This window comes from Urocampus carinirostris, chromosome 2 (genome assembly GCF_059441175.1).
Source record: "Urocampus carinirostris isolate Australia breed hairy pipefish chromosome 2, RoL_Ucar_1.0, whole genome shotgun sequence".
Taxonomy (NCBI): domain Eukaryota; kingdom Metazoa; phylum Chordata; class Actinopteri; order Syngnathiformes; family Syngnathidae; genus Urocampus; species Urocampus carinirostris.
In genome coordinates, this window is record NC_142350.1 from 15,423,118 (window position 1) to 15,430,000 (window position 6,883).

Consider the following 6,883-nt stretch of genomic DNA (forward strand, 5'->3'; position numbering starts at 1 on the left):
CCTGCTGGTATGGGGTAAGGTTTGGTTTGGCTTCTGATTTTGGGACAGGAAGGCGTGGGTTGGCAGTCTACAGCGCGCTGCCAACGGTAAGCCACGATCTTTTGGTGCTCCGCAAAAAGTTAATTGGAAACATTAAAACCACAGCTGACAAATCTCTCAACATGTGTTGTGGAAAATAGACTTGCATTTGTAGAATAGAGTTGCATACATTTAGAAATGTAGAAAGACTTGCTTACAGTTGTGAGAGAATGTTGACATCATTTCGGGAAGGTCCTTGGCAGCCTTAAAAGGGCATGGGACCTGCAAGGTCTCTCTGAGCAAACTGAGGCAAACAACATGTCCTAATAAGGGTACGACAACATCTTCCTTGTTGTTACGTGAGATCTCCGCCGCCTCTTGGGTTGTACTCAAATTGAAGCTATAAAAGCATTGTTATGTCTGGAGTTCTCTGAGTTCTTTGGGATGACGCAATAAAGAGTTCCCCCTCATGACAAGGCCTCCGTGTACTTGATTAAATCACGTAAGAGAAGACTTAAAAGATTATCGAACCTACTTTTTCTCCTACACATGCACAGTAATGTGATTGATGTTGTCAAGCTGTTTGGATTTATTTTCGTTTTGTTTCTGTCGCCATTTATGTTAGTTTTGCCGGACGTTGTACGTTGTCCTAAAATGCTTATTCCCCTTATAGTGTTGAAAGCCAACGGATGTGCTAACAACGTGTTGTGTGACTCATTGCAGGTAAATTGTACCCGTTTTTATACTAGTTATTGTAATTATTTCTGTTTTCACAAATATATAAAAAGGATGATGTTGGTTAAAATTCAGTTTAAAGACAAATAGGCTGAATTCATTGTGAACGTTAAAAAAACACTATACGATCTCTTGTTAAAAGTATCTTGTTAAAGTGGATGTAAAGATAATTGTCATGGTTGATTTTCTGAACTTGTATTGCATCTCAACTGTAAAGAAAATGCTTTGGGCAGTCTACAGCGCGCTGTCAATGTGTTGAAAGCCAACGGAGTTGCTAACAACGTGTTGTGTGACTCATTGCAGCAACTGTAATAAAAACCTCATCATCCAGTCCAGCGTGAATATGGATCTTTGGTGGGATGGGTACACCGTGGTTACACACACACACACATATATATATATATATATATATATATATATATATATATATATATATATATACATATACATTTAGTTGTACAATACAGATGGATTTTAATTGGATGTTGTTTTCGTAGAACTTTTGAGGGTCAGACCTCAATAGCTTTTTACAATTTCACACAGTCTAGCAAAACATTTTAAAGTTTAAATTTGACTTTAGTTTATAGGATGAGTGTGTTAAATTGAGTGTCATTTAGAAATATATTGGTAGGTAGAAACCCATCTTTTACACTTCAAAATGTTCTTTTTCCACTGACAGATAAGCTAGAAAAAGGCCTAATTTATGACATTTTTAGTTTTTTTGGGGGGGGCAAACAAGAAAAGTACTAAGGGAGCAAATTGTGTGGCATTGCATATGGGATATAATTGTTTCTTTTTTTTTTCATAAAAAATATAATTAAATAATAAAGTAAGAAAAAATGTACAAGATATCTGCCAATGCAAAAAAAACAATAAGTTACTTGGAAAGATTTTTGACACGTTGCCATATTTCAGGCGTCAAACCTATAGATGACAAAACACAACAAAAACATGTGAAACACAGTAAAAAGAAACCAAATTTATTCAACATTTTATATTGTGCGGATAACTGATAAAAAAAGAAAAGTAGGCCATGCAGAAATATTGGCCCTATTTGAGTATTACTTTGAAAAATCTACTTTTGCTGTGATCACAGCCGCAAATCGTTTTGGGTATGTCTCTATAGGTTTTGTACATCTTGAAAGATAAATATTTGCCCAATCTTTTCTTAAGGTTTGACGGTGATTATTTATTCACAGTGGTTTTTTAGATCCTGCCGCAAATGCTTTATAGGATTGAGGTCTGGACCTTGGCCTAGCCTTTCTAACGTCTTTATGTTGTTAGTTTAAACTATTTCCTTGTAGAATTCACTTTATGTTTAGGGTATATGTCTTGGTGGAAGGCAAACCTGTGCCCCATTTTAAGATTTCTTGAAGACTCTAAAGGATGTTCTGCCAAAATCTCCTTGTATTGCGATCCCTCCATCTTCCTATCAACTCTGTAACAATCTCCCTAGTCTGCTGAAGAAAAGCAACCCCAGAGAATGATGGTGATGTGTAGTGGTACTCTTACGCAAAACCTAACGCTTTGGATTCAGACTAAAAAGTTTAATTTTGCACCCTGTTCCACATGTTATTTGTGGCTTCTTGGAAATGCCAAACAGGCCTTTTTATGGTACTCTTTCAAAAACTGCTTTCTAATTGCCACTCCATAAAGGGAAGATTAATGCAGGGTAAGACTAATGGTTGTCTTATGCACCGATTGTGACCACATAGGCTGCGGTTGCCTATCTAATTAGTTTTGTCCTTGTTTGGGCCGAAGGTTTTGAGGGACGGCCATGTCTTGGTAGGTGTTGCAATGATTCTCGATTTTGATATTATTGTTCGTACAGTGCTCCGGGAAATGTTTTGAAATCTTCTTGGGTCCCATTCCCGCTTTGAATTTCTCCACAACTTTATCCCGGACCTTCTTAGTGTGTTCTTTGGTCTTCATAATGCTGTCTGTTCTCCAGTGTCTGCTTTCACAGAGAAGGTGTATTCAAACAGAGACTTAAAGACACACAGGTACACCCTGTTTGTCATTTTTAGTCATTGAGGTTGACCATTCAGATGTCATTAGGGAAATTCTGAGTCATTTAACTGAGCTGTGACAACAGGGGGCCATTATTTTTGTAACACCTATTTTTTAAGTTTTTCCGTTGTAGAGATAATATAAAATGTTGAAATAATGTTGTCGATTCATAGAAAATGATTGAATTTTTGGGGCTTTAAGTTTGAAGACTGAAATGAGTCAATATGACAAAATGTTCTTGGGGGGGAGGTGCAATACTTTCTTTATAGATCAAAGAGATCAGACCCAGCAGAAAAAGCTAATGTTGTGACTCATCCATTTGCAGGTAAATTGTACCAATTTTTTTACTCATTATTGTTTTTATTCCTATTTTCTCATGTACATAAAAAAAAGGATGATGTTGGTTAAAATTCAGAACAAAGAAAAACATGTTGAATTCATTGTAAACGTTAAAAATCCACTATACGATCTCTTGTTAAAAGTGTCTTGCTAAAATGTAAAGATTTAAAAATGTATTGTGATATTCTAAAATGTATTTTCTGTAAAGTGAAAAGAAAGCTCTTTGATATGCTTTGTTGTTAGTTTAACCAGAGTACTACAAAGAGATCAAAGAGATCAGACCCAGCAGAAAAAGCTAATGTTGTGACTCATCCATTTGCAGAAACTGTAATAATAAAAACCTCATCATCCAGTCCAGCGTGAATGTGGATCTTTGGTGGGACACGTACAACGCGGTTACATTGGTAGCCTAGATGGTAAGGCGCCCGCTTTGAGACTGGGAGGTTCGGGTTCGCGCCCCGGCCGAGTCATTCCTAAGACTTAAAAAGTGGTCGGCGGCGCCCTCTCTTGGCTGCGGCTGCATCGGGTCAGGTGCAATCGACATTTCGTTCTGTGTACATTGTTACACAGAATGACAATACAAGGAAATTATTATTATTATTATTATTATTTAGACATTGGATACTTAACTGTAGTACACCACCTAGACTTTTTATCAAGGTATTAGAAAGAAACCCCCCCAACTTACATCCCATAAAAAGTTGCATATAGTATATGATGCACTGACAACCACATAAATCTGTCATACACTCTTATTTGGGTGAAATGTATAGTTGGCCCAGCAACAGGCAACAAACTCGCGAGCCTTTATTGTACATTAAGGGGCCCCTACTGCAAATATGTGGCATGACTTGGGAAATGACATATGAAATGAAGACCTCTGAACACGCAGCACTCGTCACGAGAGTATTACAAACGCATCTCAGGGTCAAATATGTTTGTTTACTTGCTTTACAAATAGAGGGGGCTTGTCCGTTCAGGATGTTTTTGTAAATGTAAAGAATGTCAGCTGAACAAAATGTTACTGTTGATGTCAGTGTGTTCATTGTGGTGCACCAATACAACGTGAGTCATGCCGCACGAGGACGTTCTGCTACTGCCTACTCACACTGCATTATGAGAACCCGCCTACATGTGGTTGAGAGGCAGTGTTTATGATTTAGCGCCTATACTGTTACTACTAATACTAATACAATATTTTTCAACTTTAGTTACACTGTATGTATTTTTTAATTTACTCACGTATTTTTATGTTATGTATTGTTAAAGGTCATTTGAGGTGTCCTTAAAAAGTTAAAAGTAGATTTTTTTTTTCTCTATTAAGTATGTTGTAACAATGCCCAACTGAGTTGAAAGAGCCTTTAGATATATTTCCCTCCCCGCCTATCTGCTTTTATTTTTATTTTACCCTTTGTTTTCCGGCTACAGAGCTCATTATGCTGGAGGAAAGAATGATCGAGGATGGGGAGGAGGAGAGTGATTTCATGCGCGGGCTCGCGGTTTTCTTTTATTGTAGGATGAAAATTTGAACGTAAGAAAATGACTCTTTGCCGACCCCCAAAAAGGGTAAGAAAGGAATAGTTTATTCAAGTTTATTAAGTAAATGCACGTACTTGCACAGGCAACAAAAGGAACTTGACAGAGGCTGCAATGATGATTTAAGCCAAAAGATGGCATCAGCAAGTAAAATATTTTGAAGTTACGGACACTGCCTTTAACTAGCGTAAAATTTGGGACATTTTAAAACGTTTTTTTTTTTTATTATAAGAATAATGAAAAATGGATATTAGTAAGGGCAGCATGGCACAGTTCTGAGGTCATGGGTTCAAATCCAGCTACCAACCTTCCTGTGCGGAGTTTTCATGTTCTCCCCGTGCTTGCGTGGGATTCCTCCGGGCACTCCGGTTTCCTCCCACATATCAAAAACATGCATGTCAGGTTAATTGGCCGGTTCAAATTGTCCTTAGGTGTGAATGAGCGAGCTAATTGTCTGTCCCTGTGTGCCCTGCGACTGGCTGGCAACCAGTCCAGGATGTCCCCTGCCCACTGCCCGGAGATGGCTGGGATGGGCTCCAGCACCCCCGCGACCCTACTGAGGATAAGCGGTGCAGATAATGGATGGATGGATGGATATTAGTAATTTCTAAGTTAAAAAAAGATTCTAGTAAGATAGTAAAAGATAAAATAATTCTAATGCAATTTATTTTATTTGAAAATATGTGGAAAAGGACGTGACTACTCTGTTGTATGATACTGCCTCAAGTGTATTAAGTAAATTAAATTACAGAATGTTGAATTTTTTTGATAAAGTGAAAGAAATGCAATTAAGAAATCCAATTTTTTATGTTGTTTTATTTTGAGGATTGGAAAATACAACAACAAAGGTGCATAACGTGCCCCTTATCTTGCCAACTGAAAGAGTGCAATAAAACTTAACATGCACTTATAAAACTAAAATAGCATTCTTTTGAAAAAGTAAACTAAATAAATTCATATTAATACAGTCTAAGTTTAATTCCTGTGGAATTATTATTGTATTACCTTTGGGGCTCCATGGCCGATCACACATCCGCCAGTTTGCTTTAAAACAACCACCTCCTTGGTATGTGCCGCTGCCACTTTAAAAGGGGCGGGGCTTGGCCCGCACAGATCGGCTCTCATCGGGGAGAAAAAAAGCAAGTGAAGGACTCTGAGAAATGCTTATACTGACACGGAGGGGATTGAAGTTACTTAGTAACGGCTTCAATGTAGCCTAATTTAGGGGGGTAAGAGTACCATTTCTTTATTAAATATTCAAATCTACTTAAGTAAAAGTTAAAAGTGTAGTGATTTAAAAATACTCCCGGAATAAAAAAAATCCCCAAACTTACTAAAGTGAATGAAAGAGAGTAAATGTAACTCGTTACTACCCACCTCTGGAGACTGGGCAAAACAATTAAGTAAGAGAAAAATTGTGTACTCGGTCACTTAGAGTGCTCTTAGTTTCTCTTCCTTGAGCTTTTTTTCTGTTGCACAAAACAATTCAGCAACATCTTGCAGTAAAATAATACACACTGTCACTTTAATTATCTATTAAATGTTTTTCATTTAGATCAGGGTTCTTAATTGGTGAATGAGACCAAAAATTGGGTCACAGACCCATTTTCAGTAGGTTGTGGGCCTTTGCCCTGGCAAAATAATGCTAAAAAGAAGAAAAAATGGAGGCGATAGTAGATGGCGATAATTCCCTGCTCAATCTCTTCTTCCTGCTTAGTCAATCAGCGTAATCCAGCTGTGTTTGAGAGGGACTGCATCACATTTTATTGTGGTTTTGTTTGTTTTATTTCCTTTTCCTGCCCATAATAATGGGTTTTAAAAAAAGGGAAAGGAAAACTGGAAAACGGTGACAACAATAATCGAGTCAAAGAAGAGAACGATTGCAAAATGTATTGAAAAGTATTGAAGGTACAGTGAATGGTTTAAAAATGTTAGATTTCCAAATTCTACATTTTCTTACCAGTATGTTGACCTTTATCATCTACACTCTCGTTCCAGAATTTGGGTAGGGAGAAAGGGTTGTGTGGGATTTTTTTTGTATACATCGAATGTTTTTTAACGCTTTTTTGGGTTGCATTTTGTTGTCTGAAAAGTACAACACAAATACATTTTGATTTTGTTTAATAGTTCTACTGTAATGGCCTATGCATGCCAGAGATATGTCATTCCGTCGTAAATCGAGACAGGACCCTGACTTTACGCCTTTTGACTTGCAACAATCTACCAGCGTTGTTTCTCTGCCTCC